At 44.6% G+C, this 13,256-nt stretch overlaps 1 long non-coding RNA gene across 1 annotated transcript; it reads left to right on the top strand.

The window, feature by feature from the left end:
- Positions 1 to 12,267: 12,267 nt before the first annotated feature.
- Positions 12,268 to 12,626, top strand: LOC130107041 (uncharacterized). The gene is made up of 3 exons (XR_008809793.1): positions 12,268 to 12,336; positions 12,404 to 12,467; positions 12,562 to 12,626. It is a non-coding gene; the product is annotated as an uncharacterized LOC130107041 (long non-coding RNA).
- Positions 12,627 to 13,256: the final 630 nt, after the last annotated feature.

The following is a 13,256-nucleotide window of genomic DNA, read 5'->3' as shown; positions in this document are numbered from 1 at the left end:
CCAAATTCCATCAGCATGTCTCCTGCCCCACTAGGGGCCAAAACACCCTGGACCATCTCTATACAAACATCAAGGACTCATACAAAGCTACTCCCTGCCCTCATCTGGGGCATTCTGACCACCTCTGCCTGTTCCTGGTCCCAGCCTACGAACCCCTAATAAAACGGGTCAAGCCAGCAGTAAAGACAATCACTGTCCGGCCAGAGGGAGCAGTCTCTGAACTCCAGGACTGTTTTGAAAACACAGACTGGAGTATTTTTGCACATTCAGCTACCCATGGCTCCCATATAGACATTAATGAACAGACATCTGCCATACTAGCCTACATTAACTTTTGCACTGAGTGTCACAACAACAAAATCAGTCCGCACCTTTCCAAACCAGAAACGCTGGATGACCAGTGAGGTCCAGCAGCTGCTGAAAGTACGGGATGCAGCGTTCAAGTCGGGTAACTGTGAGGCCTACAGCACAGCCAGATCCAACCTCAAAAAGGGCATCAGAACAGCCAAACATAAATATTCCCTACGAATAGAGGACCACTTTCACAATAACTCTGATCCTCGGCGAATGTGGCAAGGCATTCAGTCTATCACAGACTACAAAAGCTCTAATTGCGGTCCCACTGTCCATGATGCCTCCCTGCCAGACAAGCTAAATCATTTCTATGCCCACTTCGACAAGGACAATACTGACCCAGCCACAAAAATCCCCAGCCACCCAGAAAACCAGGTGCTCACTCGATCACTCACAGAGGTCAGAGAATCACTGGGCAGAGTGAACATACGGAAGGCTGCCGGACCAGACGGCATACCAGGTTGGGTCTACCGGGAATGTGCTGAACAGCTGGCTGAGGTCTTCACACCTGTATTTAACCTCTCACTGTCCCAATCTAAAGTCCCGGCATGCTTTAAGACCACCTCTATCATTCCTGTCTCCAAGGAACCAACATCCACATGTCTGAATGACTACCGACCCATAGCACTCGCCCCCATTGCCATGAAGTGCTTTGAAAGACTGGTTCTGGCTCACATCAAAAACATTATCCCCCCCACATTCGACCCACATCAGTTCGCCTACCATCCCAAAAGGTCTACTGAGGATGCCATTGCCACTGCCCTGCACGTTGCTCTGACCCACCTTGAACTTAACAACACATACATCCGGATGCTGTTTATAGATTACAGCTCTGCCTTCAACATTATCATCCCCGCCAAACTAACCACCAAACTCATCTCCCTTGGCCTCAACCCCTCCCTCTGTAACTGGATCCTGGACTTCCTTACCAACAGACCTCAGTCTGTTAGGTTAGGTGACCACTCCTCCTCCACCCTGACCCTCAGCACAGGTGCCCCCCAAGGGTGTGTTCTGAGCCCCCTCGTTTTCTCCCTCTTTACCCACGACTGCCTGCCAACTCACCCTTCAAATGTTATAGTTAAGTTTGCAGATGACACCACAGTCATTGGCCGTATCACCAACAATGAGGAGATGGCCTACAGAGACGAGATTGAGCACCTCACATCATGGTGTACTACCAACAATCTTGTCCTTAATGTGCATGTAACCCACATGATTACCTGTACCCTGTGACGTATGTAAGTTCCACGAGTAGCCTCTAGGAGGCACACGAGCTACAGAGTTTAAACCATGCAAACAACCGTCGACAATAGAGAAGAGAAATACAGATATTTAGAAATACGGACAACTTTGACTATGGATACCTGAATTATTGATATTTGAACTACGGATATTTGAGCTACAGGACATTTGAACTACGACAAAAAAGATCCCTCCCACGAAGCTTCCTTGGTGAGCCGCTAGCCAAAGCTAAAAAGTAAACAGCTTTCTGTGTTCCATGTAATCATAGCCATTTACGTAGGATATCTTGATTTTATCCAAAGACAGATGATCTCCCGTTGAAGGAAGAAGGAAGACTCTTTTCTCTTGTGTTTTGTACGCTGCTGGAATCCTGACTGGTTTTTTTAGTACCCCGAACAACCCCCCTTGCTACACCGTTTGGAACCCTTGGATACCCCCCTTGGATTTCCCCCATCATCGCCCTGGATTTGGATTCATCATCATCGCCTCTACATTAACTTGCCCCTGTGCTTGTGGTAGGATCTGGACATTGCACCTTGCACAGATTGGACGACTGAATCATTCCCCCTTTTCTTTTCTTTATTATTTTCTTTGAGTGCACTCATACTTTATTTTGGATTATTTTCTTTAATTTGTTAGTGTAGAATATGGCTGCATAAGTAATATATTAGAAGGGTATAAAATAGAATATAGATAGATATAGACAATAAATAGAATATTAGGAAGAACTTTTAAAAAGTATAATAGAGTAAAAAAAATATATATATATAACACATCTAATTTAGTATTGATATTGAAATAACTTTACTTTGAACTGTTGAAATAAATTGGTTTTTTTTATTGTAAACTATACCCACGAGTGTGTGTGTTGTCTTTGGGGTGAGTACTAGAATCTGGTCTAGAAAAAAAACCTACACCAATCTCCACTGAACTTAGACATTAGACTGTAAACTGTCCCTGCGCAAGCATAGGCCCATTCCCCTGTCGTGCAGGTTACAGAAAGTTGGCGAGCCAGCCAGGAGATTGGTTAATTAGCGTTTCAGGCCATATACTACCCCACTGACCACACCTCTCTATAAAATACTTGATTATATATATTTTTATTTTGAAAATAACACAGTCAATATGGATCTTTGCAATCAGTATAAAGTCCATGGACAAAACTGCTTATTAGTTGAAGGTGTCAATGAAATGAGCTCTGCCGAAACGATAATAAGCTTCTTCGAACAACATGGGAAGATCTCATCCTGCATCAGAGTTGTGGATGAGCCCAACCAACCTAATGGTAGGGTAATAATAGAATTTGAGTGTGAAAAGTCAATCACCAGGATAACCCCAGATACCCTTGGCCTTATACCTAGCCCTGTTGATCCAACTACTCTATGGAATGTCAGAACGATTAGACAAATATGTCAAGAGGAAATAGGCAAAGACTTAGCCCAGCAATATCTCGAAGAACTCAGCGCTATTGGTGGTAGTGCCATGTCAGGCTATGCCTCCATCTTAAAAAATGAACTGAGGCGCATTCGGTCTACAGCATCACAGAAAACTGACAACACGTCTTTACCGGAACACAGCCCTATGCAAGACACTAAGCCTAGCATTGATGTTGAGCACACGCCTAGCATGACCCAAGAATGTAACAGACGGCCATCTATATCTGACATTCACCGTGCTCCAACCACACACTCATCCATGCGTAATTCAATGAGCCTTGAAGAAGACATCATTAATCCCCCGAGCATCCAGAACGTAGTAGTAGAACATGTTATTAAGAATGAGTCAACACAACCATACAGTAGCCCAAGTAAAATTCGAACCTTCTCAGGTAGGCTTCCAAAGCCAAATGGGGAAGTAGATTATGAAGCTTGGAGAACTCAAGTTGAGCTGCTTCTAAGTGACACCTATGTCACCGATTCACAAAAAATCAGAAAGGTTCTAGAGAGTTTGGTTGGTCCAGCTTCTGACATGGTGAAACCGCTTGGTGTCAATGCAAACCCTGTTGCGTACGTAAACCACATCGAATCAGCCTTTGGAGTCGTAGAAGATGGAGAAGAGCTTTTTGCTGCATTCTTGAGTGCAAACCAGAATTCTGGAGAGAAGCCATCTGATTATTTATTCAGACTTCAGACCCTCCTCACTAAAGTCATCTCTAGAGGGGGAGCTTCACTTGTAGATTCAGAAAAACACTCAATAAGACAGTTCTGCAGAGGATGCTGGGACCACTCGTTGATTTTAGGTCTTCAGCTTGAACAGAAAAAAAATAGCCCACCCTCATTTCCTGAATTGCTTCATCAGCTTAGGACAGAAGAAGGCCGTCGTTCAGCTAAACTAGATAGGATGAAGAAACATCTAGGGAGCTCAAAAGCTTCAGTGCATGCCCACACGGTTTATGGAATCGAAGCCCCAGCCGAAAACAAAAATGAAGACACACAGAAACTCCGCGATGAGGTAGCTGAGTTAAAGAAACAAATTGCAACCCTGTCCATCAAGGAAGAACCACAGCCAAACAGAACTCAGATTGAAACCAGCTGCATGGTCATGAATGCCTCCACACCTCGAATTTACACGCGTCGTTTTCCCAAGCCATGGTTCTGCTTTAAATGTGGTGGAGATGGTCACATTGCTGCCCACTGTGTGAGTGCCCCCAACCCCACTCTTGTCCATCAAAAGAACACCAAGCTGAGACAAAAACGTGAAGCTCACAGGAATACGCATACCCTCACCTCCATGCCTTTAAACTAGTAGCAGCTCCTGTTTCGGGACGTTCAGGAGCTAAGTACCAGCATAACAGTCCCAAACCCATTAATGATATTATGAATAGAACCCAGACAAGAAAAAATAGATACAGACAAAGATACCAAAATAGCCTATCCCTTCCCTGTGAACTTGTAGGGCCACGCTGCACTGCATCTGTCTCCATTGAAGGAATAGAATGTGAATCAATCCTTGACACCGGTTCCCAAGTAACAACCATTTCAGAGACATTCTACTTGAACCACTTATCGTTCCTCCCCATCCAGCCCATTCAGACTCTTTTCCAGATAGAAGGTGCAGGTGGCCAACATGTTCCTTACCAGGGTTATATCCAAGCCCTCATCTCCTTCCCCAGCAGCATCACTGGCGTAGCTGAACAGGTCTCTTCATTAGTTCTCATTGTGCCAAATTGCCATTTTAACACTCAGATTCCCCTATTGATTGGAACCAATGTCCTTGACAGATTATATGAAGGTGGCATAGAAAAGCATGGAAGAGAATTCTTACAAAGGCCCAATATCAATAGTGACTGTATCTTGCTGTTCCAGCATGTTGCCCTAAGTCATCAGGAAGAGATTTCAGCCAATCATGTTAAGTTGCATGGACGCCATCCTGTCACCATTCCACCAGGAAGAAAAGTGTCTGTCTTTGGAGATGTCAGAGTGAAGAAACATTTCCCACGTTCCCTTTTCGTGGTCGAATCCCCTGAAACCGTTTCCTTACCTGGTGGAGTGTTCGTTGAAAATTCCTTGATAGAAACTCCACTTCGATCTTTAAACAAGATTCCTGTCATTCTCAGAAATGTGACTGATCGTAGTGTCACACTGCATCCAAGGCAGGTGATAGCTGAAATGATGGTAGCACAGTATGTGATGCCGTCTGAATCCCAAAATATGACTGTGCCTGACATCCCTCAGTCTCAGAGTAACACCACCAACTTTGATTTGGAAGATTCCCCCATTCCAGAAGAGTGGAAAAAACGGATCACACACCAGCTGAACAGCATGCCAGAGGTGTTTGCTGTTGATGACTTGTCTCATGGTCATACGACTGCAGTAAAACATCGCATCCGACTCCAGGATGAGGCCCCTTTTAGAGAGCGACCCAGACCCATTCATCCCTCTGACAGAGAAGCTGTCAAACAACACCTAAGAGAGCTGCTAGACGCTGGAATTATTCGCGAGTCAGAGTCTCCATTTGCTTCCCCCATTGTAGTTGTCAAGAAGAAGAATGGTGCAATAAGACTCTGCATAGATTTCAGGAAGCTGAACATGAGAACGATCAAAGATGCCTATGCTCTCCCCAACATCGAAGACACCTTCTCTGCCCTTAGTGGAGCCAAATGGTTTTCTGTCATGGATCTGAAGTCAGGCTACTATCAAGTAGAAGTTGCAGAGGAAGATAAGCACAAGACCGCTTTTGTCTGCCCTCTAGGCTTCTATGAGTTTAATCGTATGCCCCAAGGTGTGACAAATGCACCAAGCACCTTTCAGAGACTGATGGAGAAATGTGTTGGAGACCTGCATCTCAATGAAGTACTAGTATTTCTGGATGACCTGATTGTCTTCTCTGACACACTAGAAGAGCACGAGGCCAGATTGATGAAAGTGTTGAACCGGCTCAAAGACTATGGCCTAAAGTTGTCCCCTGAAAAATGCCATTTTTTCCAGACTTCTGTTAAATACCTTGGCCATGTTGTAGATGCCAATGGAGTCCACACAGATCCAAGCAAAGTCTCTGCTTTGAGAGAATGGCCTCAACCCACCATCAGAAAAGAGCTCAAATGCTTCCTAGGATTTGCTGGATATTACCGACGTTTTGTGGAAGGGTACTCTAAAATAGCAAAGCCATTGAATGCTCTAACTGCTGGCTATGTTGCTCCAAGGAAAAGAGGGAAGATTTACAAGAAGGACAGGGTCAAGACTTCCATCAATCCCACCTTACCTTTTGGAAATGAGTGGACTGAAGAGTGTGACGTTGCTTTTAGAACTCTCATAGATAAACTGACTTCGGCCCCTGTTCTTGCCTTCGCCAATCCCAATCTTCCTTACGTCCTGCATACTGATGCCAGCCGCGATGGTCTCGGTGCTGCGCTCTATCAGGAACACGATGGGAAGCTGAGGGTTGTAGCTTATGCCAGCAGAGGACTATCCAGAAGTGAACAAAACTATCCTGCCCACAAGCAAGAGTACCTCGCCTTGAAATGGGCCATCTGTGAGAAATTCCATGATTACCTCTATGGAACAGAATTTCAGGTTTTAACAGACAATAACCCCCTAACTTATGTGTTGACCACAGCAAAGCTTGATGCAGCAGGACATCGCTGGTTAGCCGCTCTGTCAACCTACAGATTCACCATAAAGTATAGGGCTGGGATCAGCAATCAAGATGCCGATGGGTTGTCCAGAAGACCCCAGAGTCCGTCAGAAGAAGATGAGAAGTTCAAGCAGGAGAAAGCGAGGATAGAAGAGCTGAAGCAAAGGGTTTTGGATGGAGAAAGCAAAACTGTTTCTGGTGACATGCTGTCTGCTTTATGTCAACGCCACTCTGTGACCACTTTGGCTGACTATTTGCAGCCAGAACTCCCCATTCTTGCTGAATCCTTAGCTTTAGATGCTTCTGCCATCCCTGATGACTTTGTGTTCTCTGGACAAGGCACCCTCCCTGGAATGACTCACAATGACTGGTATCAGTCTCAAAGACAGGATCCATCTATCAGACGTGTGATCAGTTTCATTCAAGGAAACCGAAAACCCACTTTTCAAGAGATGTCCTCTGAACTGTCAGAAGTCAAGCTGCTCCTTAGAGAATGGAATAGACTAGAGCTTATAGATGGAGTACTGTTCAGGAAATGTCTTGATCGTGGGAATCAGATCTATCAGCTGGTGCTGCCTAGTAGCCACAGAGAAAGAGCATTGCAAGGCCTTCATGATGAAGTCGGTCATCTTGGCGCTCAGCGTGTCCTTCATCTTGTTCGTTCCAGATTTTTCTGGCCAAAGATGTTTCAGTCTGTTGAACAGAAGTGCAGGACTTGTGAAAGATGCGTGAGGCGGAAAGCCAATTCCCAGCATGCTGCTCATATGGAGAATATACAGACCAGTTATCCCCTTGAACTGGTGTGTATGGATTACCTCTGTATTGAGCCTGATAGTAAGGACACTAGAAACATCCTCGTCATCACGGATCACTTCACCAAGTTTGCCGTTGCCATCCCCACGAAAGACCAAAAGGCGAATACGGTTGCCAAAACACTGTGGGAAAACTTCATTGTACAGTATGGTTTTCCAAGTCGCCTTCTCAGTGATCAGGGGAGAGATTTTGAATCCCACACCATCAAGGAGTTGTGCTGTCTGATTGGAACCGAAAAGATCAGAACCACGCCATACCATCCACGTGGAAACCCTGTCGAGAGATTTAACAGGACCCTTCTCAGCATGCTCGGGACACTAGAAGACAAGGATAAATATCATTGGAGGGACTTTGTCAAACCGCTAGTCCATGCATACAATTGCACGAAAAATGACACCACAGGCTACTCTCCATATGAATTGTTGTTTGGTAGACAGCCAAGACTACCCATTGATCTGGTTCTAGGCCTTACACCAGACCAAATTGGATTCAAGTCGCATTCAGAGTATGTTAAACATCTTCGACAGCGCCTCCAAGACAGCTATGCACTTGCTTCTGAAAGCTCTAAGAAGATGGGAGAGAAGAATAAAGCCAGGTTTGATAAAAAGATCAGAGCCGCAGAACTTGTTACCGGAGATAGAGTCCTGGTGAAGAATGTCAATTTAAGAGGAAAACATAAACTTGCGGACAGATGGGAAAAGGAAGTCCATACTGTGGTGAAGAGGATGGGAGATGGCCCAGTGTATGTCGTCAAGCAAGAACAGGGTGAAGGTCCACACCGTACCCTTCACAGAGACCTTCTTCTGCCCTGCGGCTTTCTACCTGTTACAGATAAAGTCTCAGAACCTGACACAAACTTACCAACAAGGAGGCTGAGACGCAGGGAAACAGTCTCGCAGCAGACCAGGCACGACAATATTGTTGACCCAGATATGCCCAGCAGTGACGAGGATGAGGATTGCTATCCACAGATCTCCACAAGGTTTCCCCAAAGCATTAGGACAACCACACAGGCCACCCCTCTAGCACGTGCCACGGAACTGTTGAACCCAGTCGGGTTGAATCCAAGTCCGTCGGAGTTCTCCCAATCTGATAGTCCACTCCTTAGTGAAGTACCCCATACCCCTGAGTCTGTTCACAATCAGTTACTTGAAAAGAAACCAATTGGGCGTAAGACAGAAGTAGTCACAGATGAATTCTCTCAACCTGTTCGAAGACACTTACCTGAGGGAGACCCCGCATCATCCACTACTGTTGTACCTCAATTTGGACCTATTGAAGGACGTTCACCTGAAAACAACCCACTTGAACCCGAGAGTGCACCGCCCACTGGTGTGACAGGCCAGGCTGACCTGTCTGACGGAAACCCGTCTGAGAGCGAACCGATCAGAAGATCTATCAGAGAAAGACATCCCCCTGAGAGACTCTGTTATGGTGAACTAGGAAGACCTTTAGTCCTAGCCATGGCCTCATTTTTCGAAAGTTTGGGCAGAAATGTCCCTGATTCTTCTAGAGTGCCCTCTGCAAGACCATACAGTGTTTAGACACATGCAGAGACTGATGCGGTTTAGAGGGGGAGAATGTAACCCACATGATTACATGTACCCTGTGACGTATGTAAGTTCCACGAGTAGCCTCTAGGAGGCACACGAGCTACAGAGTTTAAACCATGCAAACAACCGTCGACAATAGAGAAGAGAAATACAGATATTTAGAAATACGGACAACTTTGACTATGGATACCTGAATTATTGATATTTGAACTACGGATATTTGAGCTACAGGACATTTGAACTACGACAAAAAAGATCCCTCCCACGAAGCTTCCTTGGTGAGCCGCTAGCCAAAGCTAAAAAGTAAACAGCTTTCTGTGTTCCATGTAATCATAGCCATTTACGTAGGATATCTTGATTTTATCCAAAGACAGATGATCTCCCGTTGAAGGAAGAAGGAAGACTCTTTTCTCTTGTGTTTTGTACGCTGCTGGAATCCTGACTGGTTTTTTTAGTACCCCGAACAACCCCCCTTGCTACACCGTTTGGAACCCTTGGATACCCCCTTTGGATTGCCCCCATCATCGCCCTGGATTTGGATTCATCATCATCGCCTCTACATTAACTTGCCCCTGTGATTGTGGTAGGATCTGGACATTGCACCTTGCACAGATTGGACGACTGAATCATTCCCCCTTTTCTTTTCTTTATTATTTTCTTTGAGTGCACTCATACTTTATTTTGGATTATTTTCTTTAATTTGTTAGTGTAGAATATGGCTGCATAAGTAATATATTAGAAGGGTATAAAATAGAATATAGATAGATATAGACAATAAATAGAATATTAGGAAGAACTTTTAAAAAGTATAATAGAGTAAAAAAAAAATATATATATATAACACATCTAATTTAGTATTGATATTGAAATAACTTTACTTTGAACTGTTGAAATAAATTGGTTTTTTTTATTGTAAACTATACCCACGAGTGTGTGTGTTGTCTTTGGGGTGAGTACTAGAATCTGGTCTAGAAAAAAAACCTACACCAATCTCCACTGAACTTAGACATTAGACTGTAAACTGTCCCTGCGCAAGCATAGGCCCATTCCCCTGTCGTGCAGGTTACATGCAGAAGACAAAGGAGCTGATTGTGGACTTCAGGAGGTCTAGAAGCTGCAGCCACTCCCCCATTCACATCAATGGGGTGGAATTGGAGCGTGTTTCCAGCTTTAAATTCCTTGGAGTCCACATCAGCGAGGACCTTTCGTGGACATTAAACACCCAGGCCCTTGTGATAAAGGCCCAACAACGCCTGCATTTCCTGAGGAGGCTGAGGAGTGCCCGTCTATCCCCCAAATTTCTCACCAACTTCTACTACTGCACCATAGAGAGCATCCTGACCATCTGCATCTCAGTGTGGTACGGCAACTGCACCTCAGTAGACCAGAAAGCCCTGAAGCGGATCATCAAGGCCGCCCAGCATATCACCGGTACCCAGCTCCCAGCCACAAAAGACATTTATCACAAATGCTGCCTTCGAAGGGGTCTGAGCATCAGCAGAGATCCCACCCACCCCAACCATGGACTGTCCTCCCCCCTGCGCTCTGGGAGGCGCTACAGGAGCCTCAGAGCCCGCACTACCAGGCTCAAAAACAGCTTCTTTCCACAAGCTGTTGCCTACCTGAACCTGGCTACCCACTGAATGTCTGTAGATATTTTTAAATATTTTGTACTCCAGCTCTTTTAACTTATTGTTAGCTTTTGGTCTTCATGTGTGTATATCTTATATTGTGTTTGCTGTGTTTGTCTGTGTCTGTCTTGCACTGTTTGGTGAAGCCACAGCCCTCATTTCATTTTTAACATGTGCCTGCACATTGTTTTTAATGACAATAAGTTGAATTGAATTGAATTGAGAAGGCGTTACATTGTGTCTTTGGGGATTTAGAGAAAGCATATGACAGGGTGCTGAGAGTGTGGTATTGAATGAGGAAATCAGGAGTGGCAGAGAAGTATGTAGGAGTGGTGCAAGATATGTATGAGGGCAGTGTGACAGTGGTAAAGTGTGTGGTAGGAGTAACGGATGGGTTCCAGGTGGAGGTGGGATTACATCAAGGATCGGCTCTGAGCTCTTTCTTGTTTGCAATAGTGATGGACAGGTTAACGGACAAGATCAGGCAGGAGTCTCTGAGGACTAAGATGTTCGCGGATGACATTGTGATCTGTAGCGAGAGTAGGGTGCAGGTTGAGAAGAGCCTGGAGAGGGGGAGGTATACACTGGAGAGAATAGGAATGAAAGTCAGCAGAAGCAAGACAGAATACATATGCGTGAATGAGAGGGAGGACAGTGGAATGGTGAGGATGCAAGGAGTAGAGTTGAAGAAGGCGTATAAGTTTAAACACTTGGGGTCAACTGTTCAAAGTAACGGGGAGTTCAGAAGAGAGGTGAAGAAGAGAGTGTAGGTAGGCTGGAGTGGATGAAGAAGAGTGTCAGGAGTGATTTGCAACAGAAGGGTACCAGCAAGAGTGAAAGAGATGGTTTACAAGATGGTAGTGCGACCAGCTATGTAATATGGTTTGGAGACAGTGGCACTGACGAAAAGACAGGAGGCGGAGCTGGAGGTGGCAGAGCTGAAAATGCTAAGATTTTCACTGGGAGTGCCAAAGAAGGACAGGATTAGGAACAAGTATATTAGAGGGACAGCTCAGGTTGCACGGTTTGGAAACAAAGCAAGAGAGGTAAGATTGAGATGGTTTGGACATGTGTGGAGGAGAGATGCTGGGTATATCAGGCGAAGGATGGTGAATATGGAGCTGCCAGGGAAGAGGAAAAGAGGAAGGCCAAAGGGGAGGTTTATGGATGTGGTGAGGGAGGACGTGCAGGTGGCTGGCGTGACAGAGAAAGATGCAAAGAACAGCAAGAGATGGAAATGGATGATCCACTGTGGTGACCCCTACCGGGAGCAGCCGGAAGTAGTAGTAGGAGTAGCAGTTATCTTTCAGATATCATAATGTATTTTAAGGTGAGTCAGAGTTATATATTTGAAAAGTTGTTGTAAAAACCACTGTTGTAAAAACAAATTTCAACTTAGGTGGGGCACTTTTCTGGGTAAAGTTATAATGGTCTAATCTTCTTCTTCTTCTACCAGTTACTGATGCTATAATCTGTCTGGTGGAGCTTTCTGCCATAACAGACCTCCATGAAGTTCTAATTACTCTTAATACTTCACCGATTTTTCATAATGGGTTAGAGTAGAACACAAAAATTGTTAATTTTCATTACAGGGGGATGATGAAGACGCCTTTTAAGCTGCTACAGAGAGGGAATATACAGAGAGGCCTACTGAGGTTTACTCCTTAAAGGTAACATCTAGCAGTTGATGACAGTGTTGTACCATAATATAACTTGCACCTTCTTTTTCTCTAACAGAACAATGCTGGAAATTACAATGAGGAAAGATGGTACATCCACCTGCACTGCACAACTTACCTTAGTAAGATGCTGTTCAGCATTAACCTGTGATTTACAATGAAATTAAGTAGTCCTGGCACTGTGAAATTCCAAGTCTTTTTTTTTTGTTCCTATAGTTCCCTGTGAAACAGCTATACAATGTGTACTTAGAGAAACACATTGAAAAATCACATTTTGAAATGGACCGCATAAGGCTACAGATGCAAAAGACAAAAATAGAAATACAACTGTTGGAACATCAGTTAAAGGTGGGTGAGGTGGCCACAGGTAGTTGATTTTATTTGTTTGAACAAAATGAAAATAACTGTACTGCATTTGTACTTGCAGGAAATAAAAAGACTTACTTGACACTGGGGAGGTGATGGGTGGATCAGAAATGATGGCAGTATATTGTGTCTCTGACTACTCTTCCATTTCGTGTGTCAGCGAGGTGGTCAAGACCGTTATCAGGATCATTTACTGCTTGAGTAGGACATTGATCTTCTCTAATTGTGGCAATGTTGGGGAGAATCACACATGCCACAATAATGTCACATGCCCTTTCTGGGGTGATCCTGAGCCTACAAAGGCACTGGAACCACGCTTTGAGCATCCCAATGGTCATCTCTACCCTGGCTTGTGTTCTGCAGTGAGCCAAGTTATAAGGTTGCTGTGGGCTGGGCTCTCAGGATCAGGGTAAGGGATCAACATAAAAGGATACAGTTTAAATGTTCAGTTGCAATAGGAGGAAACAAAATATTGATTATAATAGGATTTAGCTACAGTTAGGTACATAAGTATTCAGACAGTTACACAATATTTGTAATTTTGC

Source organism: Lampris incognitus, chromosome 2 (assembly GCF_029633865.1).
Source record: "Lampris incognitus isolate fLamInc1 chromosome 2, fLamInc1.hap2, whole genome shotgun sequence".
In the NCBI taxonomy this organism is placed as follows: domain Eukaryota; kingdom Metazoa; phylum Chordata; class Actinopteri; order Lampriformes; family Lampridae; genus Lampris; species Lampris incognitus.
The sequence above is the reverse complement of the archived record's forward strand: the minus strand, read 5'-3'. Positions and strand labels throughout refer to the sequence as shown.